The following is a 13,089-nucleotide window of genomic DNA, read 5'->3' as shown; positions in this document are numbered from 1 at the left end:
GGAATGACAAGAGGCCTGAAATAGCTAAAGCAATGATGAAAGAGAAGAACAAAGTACGAGGACTCACACTTCTTGATTTTAAAACATATTGTACAGCTACATTAATCAAAAGAGCCTGGCAGTGGTATAACAATAGACACATAGACCAATGGAATAGAATTGAGAGACCACACATCTTTGGCCAGCTGATTTTTGAGATGGGCGCTAAGTCCCTTTGATGGGGAAAGAAGAGTCACTTCAATAAATGGTGTCGGGAAAATTGGATTTGTACGTGCAGAAAAATAAAACAGAATCCATGGTTCATGAAGAGAGATCATACCATACACAAAAACAGAAATGGATTAAAGACCTAAATATGAAAACTAAAACCATAAAATTCTTAGAAGAAAATGCAGGGGCAACGCTGTGGGGCCTAGTTTTAATGATGGATTATCTAATGTAATAACGAAAGCACAAAAGACAAATAAATGAAAATTAAAAACTTGTTCATCAAAAGACCTTAACAGGAAAGTGAAAAAACAAGCTACCAACTGGGAGAATATCTATGGAAACCATATATATCCAATAAGAATAAACAAAATAGATATAAAACTTTGCTAACTTCACAACAAAAAGGCAAATAACACAATCATAAAATGGGTAAAGGATTTGAATTGACATTTCACCGAAAAAGACATTCAAATGGCCACCAAACACATGAAAAGATGCTTGATGTCATTAGCCATCAAAAAACAAAACCAAACCCACCTCCATTGTGTCAATTCTGACTCACAACGACCCTACAGGACAGAGTAGAACTGCTCCATGAAAGAGACTGCCATATCTTTCTCCTGCAGAGCAGCTAGTGGATTTGAGCATTTTGATTAGCAGCTGAGTGCTTTAACAACTGTGCCACCAGGGCTCCTCATTAGCCATCAGAGAGATGCCAGTGAAAACCACAACGAGATACCATTTCACTCCCACTAGAATAGCTAAGATAAACAGAAAATAACAAATGTTGGTGAGGATGAGGGGATGTGCTGGGGGGAATGCAAAATGGTATGGCTGTTGTGGAAAACAGTGTGGGGTTCCTCAAAAAACTAAAAATAGAACCACCATATGATCCAGTAATTCCATTGCTAAGAATATACTCAAACAGATACTTGAACAGCAGTGTACACTGCAGCACTGCTAATAATAGCCAAAAAGTGGAAACTACCTAAATGCCTATCAACGGATGAATGGATAAACATAATGTGGTGTATACATACAATGGAATACTACTCAGGTAGTAAAAGAAATGTAGTCTTCATACATGCTACAATATGGTTGGAGCTTGAAAACATTATGCTGGGTAAAATAAGTCAATAACAAAAGGACAGATATTGTATGACCTCACATATAAAAAAAAAAATAGACAAATGTATAAAAAAAAAAATGTATAGAGGCCAAATTTATCAGTGGTTACCAGGAGCTGGAGGGAGCGGGGCATGGGAGGTTATGGAATACTGAATTTCAGTTTATAGTTATGGGAAAATCACATTGATTAAAGGCAGGGTTGCACAGCCAATTAATGTAATTGCTGTCAATAAGCTGCACACTTGTAAAAAAAATTGGCAGAGGTTATGTGATATATTTACAACAATGGCAAAATTAAAAAAAGAGTAGCTGCTGAGGCTGCAAATACCTCATGGAGTTTGGTTCCTTGGTTTGGAGGTTTAGAGTCATGGTTTCATGGGACATCCCAGTTAATTGCCCTAATATCATGTTTAGTGCTTCTATTCTACCTTCTAGTTCATTGTGTAGTGCCTGGGGACTTAAAAGCTTGCAAACAGCCATCCAAGGTACAATGATGGTTCTCTATTCACCTGGAGCCACAGAGGGTGGAGAGTCAGGAATAGGAGGAGGGAATGGAATGTGTGGCAAATTGCCTCTGAACAACTGCTTCTGTTGCCATGAGATCAGAACTGGATGGTGCCTGGCTACCATTACTGAACGTTTTGATCAAAGATTCTATAAAAGGATCCTGATCAAAAGGGGGGAAATGCAGAATGGAATTCCAAATTGTCATGGACTCCAGACTTTCTGGAGCCATGGAGACTGGATGAACCCCTGAAACTATCGCCCTGAGATAATTTTTAAACCTTAAACCAAAAGTATCTCCAGAAGTCTGAAAACCAATAATTGTTCAGCTTCCCTGGTACAGAATGCCTCCCTTGAGCATTGTACTGTTCTTTTAAGATCTACCTATGGATCAAATTGACAACAGCAACTCATATATAGGAAGTTTAGGAGCCAGTGAGTTTTTGTTAATGGGCAAGGAACAACTCAGAAAACAAAGATGAGGATGGTTGTTCAACTCAAAGAATGTAATCAATGTCACCGAATTGTAAATGTAGAAATTTTTGAATTGGTGTGTGTTCTACCGTGTATATTCTCAACATCAACAATAAACAAAAAAGAAACATAACTTATAGCCGCAGGATCAATACACATATATTTCTGCAGCCCTTTGCCGATATGCACAGGAATGACAAAAAGTTTGAGTCGCCTGATGTGCGTATTCCCAGCTGAGGTTAAACGAGGTGCTGCTCTTCCCTCTTACCTCAGCTCTCAAACTGCAAACAAGTGTTCTTTTTGCAGTCTGTGTAGCACCATGTTTTTTGCATTTTTGTGCTTTTTGTTGGAGATTTTGCTGTTTAAAATGGCCCCAAACATAGTGCTGAAGCGCTGTCTAGTGTTCCTAAGTGCAAGAAAGTTGTGAGGTGCCTTACAGAGAAAATACGTGGGTCAGATAACCTTTGTTCGGGCATGAGTTATAGTGCTGTTGGCCATGAATTCAATGTTATTGAATCAATAATATACATTAAATAGGCATCTTTAAATGCAAACACACAAAACAAGGCTATGTATTGATCAGTTGACGAAAACGTTGTGACCAGAGGCTCACAAGAGCCTAACTGCATATTTTCCTCTGGAGCAATGAGTCAGGATTCCCGATATTATAGAATATAACTATCACAGATAATGAAAATCAACTGTATTTTGTTTTGATAAAAGACATATAAAATGTTTACGTTATTCTTATCTAACGTCAGCTCTAAACATTCAAGTTTTAAAGCACTAATTCAATACCAGCCTTTTAGAGATAACTGTTCCAGGTTTCTGTACCCAAATACTCATAGGCTTATTTATACTCTGCTCCCCCTGCCCCCCCCCCTTTTTCTAACAATGACATATGAAAATAAAACTTACACTTCAATACCATGACACTAGGCTAAAAGAATATTAAGCCTAGCTCTCCAGCCTGTAGCAGGTTGAGCCTAGAAACTAGATTGTCTTCTGGGAGGAGCATAGGATCTGGATTTTGAAAAGTACTGATTTGCCCCTGGTCCTGCCACTAGCTGGGTCACTTCCGTGTGCCTGGGTGCCCTCTGTAATGTGATAATACCCACCTCACTAAGCTCGTATCATTATGTGCTTTGAAATCTTTAGAAGTGTAATATAAACATTATTTATTGTAAGCAAAATACAAATGAACCAGATGGAGAACTGCCATCACTTTTGTAAATAAAAATGTTTACTGCTATGTAATACCATAGGTCTTTGACCATTTGTGTCTTGAATTAAACTTTAAGTAATCATCAACCATTAATTTGGTTCATATTATATGTATATTATTTGATTGTCAAAGAGGTGGTTTCATTGTAGAAGAACCTATAAACTATTTGATTTCAGTCAGTATAAGAATGCATATTGTCTTTAAAATAAATCATAAAACTTCCTAGTATGAAGCAATTGCAACTGCTTGCTTAAAATATGAACCTTAAAAAAACATTCTTATCTCTCTTACTAGGAACTCCTCAAAAGGAAAGCTAAGTGTAACTGCGTGCGTTCTTTTTTTTTTTTTTTTTCTCTTTAGGTCAGCTCTATATGCTTATATCCCTTGCTGTGCCCACTCCCACATACCCACACTGGCATTTTCCTACCTTTGTTCAATTGATCCTTCTGCTTGGAAAGCCCTGTTTCCTCTCCTGTGCAAGCTGATATTTCTACTAGTCCTTGGAGTCCCTGGTGGCACAAACAGTTAAGCACTTGGCTAGTAACCAAAAAAGTTGATAGTTCAAATCCATCCCATGGTGCCTGGCCATCTGCTTCCAAAAGGTCACAGCCATGAAACTGCATGGAGCACAGTTTTACTCTGAAACATACGGGGTCGCTGTGAGTCAGAGTCAACTCCAGACAAATGGGTTTGGGGTGTTTTTTTTTTTAATTTCCTGAACAGAATGGTTTCTTACTCACTCTCTCCTGCTGAGTCAAGATGCCAATGAGATCATGTAAATGAAAGTCTGAGCGCACCCAAACCAGTTGAGGAATAATCGATCCAAGCAATGCTTTAGCAAAGTTAGAATGGCAAAGATCAAGAACACTCTCCCTTTTTCTTTTGTATTTTAATGTTTTTAAATGAACTGCAATACATGCAGGAGAAAGCATAAACATGTAAAATATAAAGAGTAATTATAAACTCACAGGTTAAAAATATATAGTATTTCATGTGAACACCCCCGTGACAACACTAGACATAACTGCTCCACGGGCCCCTGTGATAATCATTTCCCTGCTTTTCTTGACAGCTTTAGTGTGGTGCATGGATCCTTAACCAGTGTAATTCCATTTGCCTGATTTTTTATGCTGTATATAATCCCTTGTGTCTCGCTTCTTTTACTCAACATTGTGAAGTTTACCTATGTTATTGTGTGCAGCTGAAGTTCATTCATTTTCATTGTTGTTCAGCATTCCGTACTTTGAATATACAACAATTTTCTTATTCTACTGCAAATGGGTATTTGTAGTGTTTCCAGTTTGAGGGCTATAATAAGGCATCCTGGTTGGAGCATTCCTTTGTATATCTTGTATGTATCTCTTGGGGTACATGTGTGATATTTTTCTTTTGTCATTATTACCCCTCATAGGGAGGAAAGTTAATTCAAAATTAATTTAGCTACTATTAATTAAATACTAAAGAATAAGATTTTGTTGGGTAGGGTTGATGCTTGAGCGGCCACGAACCATTGTAATATCTAAGATTCTTTTCACTCCCTAAAAATCAATTTTTGCTCCTCTGGGGGCACTATCACCCCCATTGAGAATGCATGCTCTAGGTTATATACCTTGGACCAGAATTGTTGGGTCATAGGAAATACGAATCTTTGGCCTTATTAGATCATGCCAAACTGTTTTCCAAAGCAATTGTGCCAATTTACATGACTGCCAATAGTCCGTGAAAGTTTCTGGCTTCGTATCCTTGCCAAACACTTGGGACTGTCATTTTTTTTTAATTTTTGCCGATCTGTTGGATGTGTAACAGTATCTCACTGTGCTTTTAACTTGTATTTTCCTGATTAGCAATGAGGTAAACATCTTTTCTTATGCTTATTAGTCATTTGGATTCCTCTTCCCTGATGGTTTCTCTACTTCAGTTCTAAAAATTCTTGTCCATTCCGCTTTATATGCCCCCTATGAAAAGCAAACACAATAGGATGACCTAGTTATTCACATGGAAAGTATGATGGAGCCTAGAGACCTGTTGCCTAATCCCAGGTTACTATTTGACTCGATCAGAGTCCCATACCTCTAGGCCTCAGTGTCCTCATTTGTTAAGTCACACCATTGGTTGAATTCAAGCAGGGGATCTCAACCCTTCCTGCCAATTAGAATTATCTGGGATGCTTTTTGTAGGAGTCTGGCAATGATTATTGTTGCTGATAGTAAAACAAAAAAACCAAACCCGTTGCTGTCGAGTCGGTTCCGACTCATAGCGACCTTATAGCAACCCTAGTACCAGGTGTATACTCAGGGCTTAAATTGAGACCTGGTAAGCATCTCCATTTTATAATTAGACACCAAATCTTGAATTTCTACTCCAGAAAGACACAGAAGCCTTATTCCTAGACTGAGTTTAGCCATGTATGTGTATCCCATATTATCAATCAATTCTAAATTTGTCTTTCTTCCTCTATATCATATCTAAAGTTGGAGGGAATCTTAGTGCCTGTACATGCCCACCATCTGCCCTTTCTTATGCTACTCCCTTCTCTTTTCCATATGCCCAAATCCTGGCTATTTTTCCTGGTTCACTAAACTCAGGTGTTTGTGAAAACTTCTTTGGTCCCTATTCTCCCATTCCCTTGCCAAAAACAATCTCTCCTTCCCCTTTGCCTTGTGTGCTTCTTTTTCATGAATAATTAATTTTAAGCTCTTTTTACATTAAAATTAAAGTTATTTGTATGTAGTGTATGCCTTCTACTTATTAGCAATATCTGTTCTTTTTGAGGACAGAATTTATGTCTAGTTTATCTTTCTATCCCTTCTAGGTCCTAGAACAATACCAAATACGTAATATTGCTGGTAAAAGCCATGCTGAGTAAATAAATCCTGGTTCTCCCTATCATAATACTTCACTCCTTTCCGCCTTCTTGCCAGAGAAGCCATGAAAAAAAAGAATGAATAAGCAGCAATTAAAGCACTTGGTGACGAGAGGCCCAAAAAGTGGCCGGAAGCCCTGGTATCTGGGCAGAGTACATGCCAGACAGAGTTGAGTTTGTGAATTCATGACTTTTGACATCATACTATAAAATTCTATCCCACTGCCAGAGACCCTACCTCCAATTCTGGCTGATCAAAGGACTGCTCAAGCCTGGAACCATGCATGGCACAGTTGAGGTGAACTAATGAGCTCCAGGAAGAAGTGGTCAAAACCACTGTTCTCCTGGACTGGCCTTGGGTGGATAGTTATGTGGGCTGGAGGGGGGGTGGTCTGAGAGGGCATCATACTCTTCCATCTACGCGGTGTGTCTTCAAAATGGTCCATAAAGAGTTTTTAACACACCACTCTCCTGACATGGGTTGGTGGTATTTTCCAGCACCCCCTACCCCCTCATAGCTATATAACATGTGGTCAGTGTCCAGCTCCTGTCTGGCACCTTGCATTTTTTAAAGTATGTTATTTGCATTTACTCAGTTGATCATCATAAAAATCTTTTTCAGTGAAGTAAGTACCTTTTACAGCGATCTAGACCCTGGTTGGAAACCCTGGTGGCGTAGTGGGTAAGTGCCACAGCTGCTAACCAAAAGGATGGCAGTTCAAATCCACCAGGCACTCCTTGGGACTCTATGGGGCAGTTCTACTGATCTATAGGGTTGCTATAGGTTGGAATCAACTCGACAGCAATGGGTTCAGTTTTTGGTTTTTTGGTTTAGACCCTGCTTACAAAGGACAGAAACCAAAAGCTCAAATTGGCATAAGAATAAAAGAAGAATTTATATTCTAATGGAACCAGACTGTGACTTCTGGCCCCAAGGATTCCAAATCTGGGGATTTAAGGTCAAGATCATCTTTGTATTTATTGCTCATCTTTGCTTCTCTCTCTCTGTTGGCATCATTCTCTTTAACAGTAAATAGGTGCTTTCTTTCCTTGTAGCAAGAAACATGGCCATAGACAGTTCTAAGCTCTCATTTTTCCTGTTTCTTTAAGAGCACCTTCCAGGGTCTCCAAAAGAAACATCTGGGTAAGGACCATGATTGGCCAGGCCTGGGTCACATGACTTCTCGGGACCACTTGAAGTAGGTAGGGATGAGCTGCTGTGATGGGCCAGCTTGGGCCAGGGCAGAGTGTGCAGATTGGCAGCTGTCTCAAAGACATGTGGTTGGAGTAAAAAGGGGCAGTCCTTCCAAAGGAGGGGCTGATGTGGGCAGATGGGTGCTTCTGGACATACCAGAAGCCCATTTGAAGTCCATGGTACTCTTATTCTAATCCTAAGTTTCTTCCTGTCCCTCCTAAACAATTATTTTCTATGAACAATTTCAAATAGGCGTTGAATGCAAATCATGAAATTCTACTTCTCAGATTTTTCCCCAGATTTGACTTACTGTGTTTTCTGGATTGACCCCATTTTCTCACCTAACCACCCTATTTTCTCTGGATTCTTTTATTCCTGTAGTCAGGTAGCTACTCAGTCTCCCTCACCACCACCCTACACCCCAGAGAAAGAAGGAATTGTCTCTAAGGTTCCCTGGTAGTGCCCAATTGTCTCCTTCCAGGTACAGACGTAGCTGTTCCTTGCTGGAGCGTCTATGCCCCATCTAGGGCCATGCCTCTCGGGGTGGGGATGGGGAGGGCTCTGGCTTCTGCCGCAGGAGCGTGGATGCAGGACCTGGGGAGCAGGAGGTCAGCAGGAGGCTGCAGTGTTCAGCCCAGATGGCGACGGTCAGTAACAGTGCTGCAGCCTAAGGACATGTGGCGTCAGTCTCCTCTGCAGTCAAAAAGATTACTTACCATGCTGAAACTTGTCGATAAACCCAGATCTATAATTAGGACCATAAACGACACAATCTAGGCCTCATACAAATGAACAGTGGTGGGGTGTTATGGGCCCCTGTGGGTTATTTCACTGAAGAAAAGGAGGGGGAAAGCTGGTTGCTGTTGAACAAATTGCTACCAGATGTAGATTTTAGTAAACACCACAGTGTTGTTCCCTTGCCCAAAGGTGCTATGAATTTCTTGAGGCGACAGAGCAATGAAGGGCCATTCCAGTAGGAGTGGACCCTCCTGGTGTTGCTTGTTCCTGGATGTTTGTCCACAAAATGCAGGGCTGACCCTGGAGGTTCCTGGCAGTCTTTCTCCCCTACCTGACACTTTCCACAAAAGTAATATACTTAAAATGTGGCCGCCAGAGCCCACAGAGCCTAAAAGAAACCAAAACCGGTTAAGATGTCACAAAAAGAAAGCATCACTAAAAACAGGCTCCTGGGGGTACTGACAGAGAGTGGGGATCAGTGGGTTTTCTTATAGATGATACTTGTAATAGCCATAGGATGTAACTGCCCAAGTCAGTAAATATCTGGGAGCCTGGCTGTGCCACATGATAAACGAAGCATGGTGTCCTTCCCCTCATTGAGCTGACAGCCACGAGAAGATGGGCAGTGAATCAAATAAGTGCAAATGAGCCGTGGCCAAGCCTTCAGTGTCTCCCATAGGTGGCTATGTGAACTTGTAACATGGAAGCTGCTCTATCTGCCTTCACCGACTGCTGCCACAGGGCCCGCCCAAGAGACAGCCTGAGAATCTGGGCCTGAAAGATCCCAGAGCCTTCATGCTAATTTGCTGTACTCCAAAGGGAATGGGAATGAGAGAGAGGTTGAGAAAGAGAGGGAGAATATGATTGATTTTAATTTAGTATAATGAAAGCCTACTCATGTTTCCTAGAATAGAGTGATTCCAGATACAGTAATTTTCCTGGCCATTCTCTTGGTTACAGAGTCCCTGGGTGGTGCAAACAATTAACATATTCAGCTGCTAACCAACAGGTTAGAGGTTCGAGTCGACCCAGAGCTGCCTCAGAAGAAAGTCCTGGGTGATCTACTTTTGAAAGATCAGCCATTGGAAACCCTGTGGAGCACAGTTCTACCCTGACACCACAGGGCCACTGGGAGTCAGAATCAACTCAACTGAGAGACCATGAAAACTGGTTGGCTCTCCTGGTTATGGCTCTCTAGTAAGGAGTCAAGCACCAAATCGATGGTGGGCCTGAATCCAACAAGTATTTTTGGGTCACCAACTAGTCCTGTAGTCCTCTCTTCCTAATTAGTTGTTAAGCTTCTTGAGGGCAAGGACTACATCTTTCCATATTTGTGCCCTCATCGACTTATAGGCGCTTTGCACATAAGTACTCAGAAAAGCATGCATTGGTTGAATGGCAAAAGAAAGCAGTTTGACATGAAAAACACATTAGCTAGTGGGATGACATCTTCCTCTTCAATTGTGTGTAAAGATTTAAGTTGCAGATGGCTAAGTGCTCCACTCACACCCAAAAGATCGGCAGTGCAAACCCACTCAGAGGTGTCTCAGAAGACAGGCCTGGCGATCTGGTTCTGAAATGTCACGGCCTTGAGAACCCTGTGGAGCAGACCTACTCTGCACACACGGGGTCACCAGACCTACTCTGCACACACGGGGTCACCAGACCTACTCTGCACACACGGGGTCACCAGACCTACTCTGCACACACAGGGTCACCATGAGTCAGAATCGACTCGATGGCAACTAACAATGACAGGGAGCTAATTGGAAGCCCTGGAGTTGAAGGAAATTCAGTAGCATCAAGTTTGTATTTGTCCCTCAGTTGACAAATCTCTGCCTTTTATTGAGCTTATGGAGAACTCCTCATCTCAGGGTATCCTGTTCTTTCTTTGGATTACTCTGAGAGTCCTTTCTTAAGTCATGACAGTGTTGATGTAATGGCTAAGTCTTGCGGGTTTACTATGTACTATACCTGTATTTGCATTATCTCATTTAATATTCACAACAACTTGATTTCATGTGTTAAGCAAGTTACCCAAGATCACATAACCCAAGGTCACCACTTTATATATTAAGTTGCCCATGGTCACATAGCTCTGTTCTTAACCACTACTCTGTCATGCCTTTGTTACACATTAGCTGGGCCTGCACATAGCTCGTTGAATTCCTGTTCTATATAGCAAGCTTCATATGTTTGACCCCAAATCTGTTCTCCAGATCTGTGCTTTGGTAGGTCATTATGGTCCATGGTTCCTACCTCTACAGGTCAGAAACTCAGCTCTTCCGGTGCATGAAAGCTCTCAGGGACTAACTCCGAATAACTAAACTCACAAAAGCTTGATGTACAAACATAGACAGTTCAGTTTGTCCTGTCTATCACTATTCATATGTACATGGGAACATAATTGGTAATCAGAATGTTGAATGATCACTTCATAGAGCTGTGATACCTCATGTACCAAAGAGGCCTGCTTTCTAGAGGGACCAAATACATGAGCTTGCTAATTCCTGGACAGTGGCAGAGGTGTTAACAAATTCTTGCACATTGATGTCCCTCATTCCAAACTTTACATGGGCCCTGCTACCATCTGTGAACAGCCTTCTCGAGTTATGTAGGTTTTACCTTTCTTAGTTAAAAGCACATCTCCTGAGATCACTCCCTTGTCTCCTTGATTGAAGTTGGAAATTCCTAATCTTTTTTCAACTGCTTTTCTAAAGCTTTTTCAGATGAATAACTCCCACACGTGGCTGATGTCCTCCAAGGCATGTCAGTTCTTACTAATTTCACCCTCCAAAGCTAACCTTACTTAAAAAATCTGCAGGGAGATCTCAGAGTAGCCCTCTTATATGTCCTGAGTATAGTCAGTATCACGCAGGAAAATCCCAAATACCTAATTAGAAACCCAGAAAAAATATTCCTTCGAAACACTAAATAGACAATAAATAAGTGGTAGCTTTGGTGAAGGGTAAGACAATACTGGGGAAGCCAGCACAACTTCTCCAAGGCAAGGTCATGGAAGCTCACATCCAAACAGACACATCCAAACTCCCTGAGGGACCAGATTACTGGGCTGAGGGCTGTGGGGACCATGGTCTTGGGGAACATCTAGCTCAATGGGCATAACATAGTTTATGAAGAAAATGTTCTATGTTCTACTTTGGTGAGTAGAGTCTGGGGTCTTAAAAGCTTGTGAGCAGCCATCTAAGATACTCCACTGGTCTCACCCCATCTGGAGCAAGGGAGAGTGAAGAAAACCAAAGACAAAAGGGCAAGATTGGTCCAAAGGACTAATGGAACACAACTACTATGGCCTCCACCAGTCTGAGTCCAGCACAATTAGATGGTGCCCAGCTACCACCACTGACTGCTCTGGCAGAGATCACGATAGATGGTCCCGGACAGAGCTGGAGAAAAATGTAGAACTAAATTCTAACTCAAAAAAAGAAAAAAAAGATCAGACTTACTGGTCCAACGGAGACTGGAGAAACCCCCAAGAATATGGCCCCCAGACACCCTTTTAACTCAGTACTGAAGTCACTCCTGAGGTTCACCCTTCAGTCAAAGATTAGACAGGCCCCTAAAACAATAATACATGTATTTCAACCATGTGTACAAAACTAAATGGGCCATACCAGCTCAGGGGCAAGGAAGAGAAGGCAAGAGGGGACAGGAAAGCTGGTAATGGGGAACCCAAGGTCAAGAAGGGAAGAGCATTGACATGTCACAGAGTTGGCAGCCAGTGTCACAAAATAGTATGTGTATTAATTGTTTAATGACAAAGTAGTTTGCTCTGTAAACCTTCATCTAAAGTATAATTTTAAAACGTTCCTTAGATATTACAGGAAAAAAAAAAAGGCCAGGTGCTTACAGTTGAAAAAACAAACCAGAAATTTTGAGTCTTTATCAATTTTCTGAGGGTTTACCAAGGAAGGTGGCTTTTGAAAAGGACTGATCAAATTAGGAGTAAAGGTAGACATTTGTAGGCCTGGTTAAGAGCATTTGATGGAGCATTGGGTAGCATCCACCTAATAATGTTGAAACCAAGGGCTTCTTGGTCTGAGTATGTACCGAGTACAGAGGGCCTCTGGCAGCTAATATGAGTGCAGCTATCATACCCAAGAGAAAGCCCTCAGACTCCTGCACATAGTAAGTATTCAGCACATGTTTACTACTGGGCTGTGAGTAAATCGAATGCAGGCACTAGATTTTACTCAAGTCTGTGATTCCAGCACCTAGCAGAAGAGCTGGTATATATAAGAAGTACAATAAACGTTTTTAAGAAATGAATGAGATTCTGTTTATATGAAATGTCCAGAACAGACAAATCTATAGAGACAGAGATCAGCTTAGTGGTTGCCAGGGGCTGAAGGTACTGGAGAGCAATGTAGAGTGACTGCCAGTGGGGTACCAGGTTTCGTTCTCAGGTGATAAAAATGCTGGGGAATTAAATAGTGGTGACTGTACAACTCTGTGAATATACTGAAAACCATTGAATTGCACAGTTTAAATGGGTGAATTGTATGTGAATTATATCTCAATGAAGCTGTTTTAAAAAAATAAATGAGGTGAAACTCATAAAAAGATCCAGCTGACACTCAAGCAAGCAACATGATACGGGAAAGACTAGAGGGTTTCTGAAAAGCGAGTTCACTCATGCTAACCTGACCTACTGGAGACTTTTGGAATGGAGAGTCCTTGAGGAATGGAGAGCCAGTTAATGTAGCTGATTTCCATGGGCCTGAGATCCAT

The 13,089-nt window shown here is 41.3% G+C and overlaps 1 protein-coding gene across 11 annotated transcripts in view; it reads left to right on the top strand.

Moving 5' to 3' along the window:
* ATG7 (autophagy related 7) overlaps positions 1-13,089 on the top strand; it is a 299,990-nt gene that overhangs the window by 163,071 nt on the left and 123,830 nt on the right. The gene's annotated exons all lie outside the window — the stretch shown is intronic.

The sequence above is a fragment of the Loxodonta africana genome, chromosome 22 (genome assembly GCF_030014295.1).
Source record: "Loxodonta africana isolate mLoxAfr1 chromosome 22, mLoxAfr1.hap2, whole genome shotgun sequence".
In the NCBI taxonomy this organism is placed as follows: Eukaryota; Metazoa; Chordata; class Mammalia; order Proboscidea; family Elephantidae; genus Loxodonta; species Loxodonta africana.
This window is presented reverse-complemented; position numbering and strand designations above follow the sequence as displayed.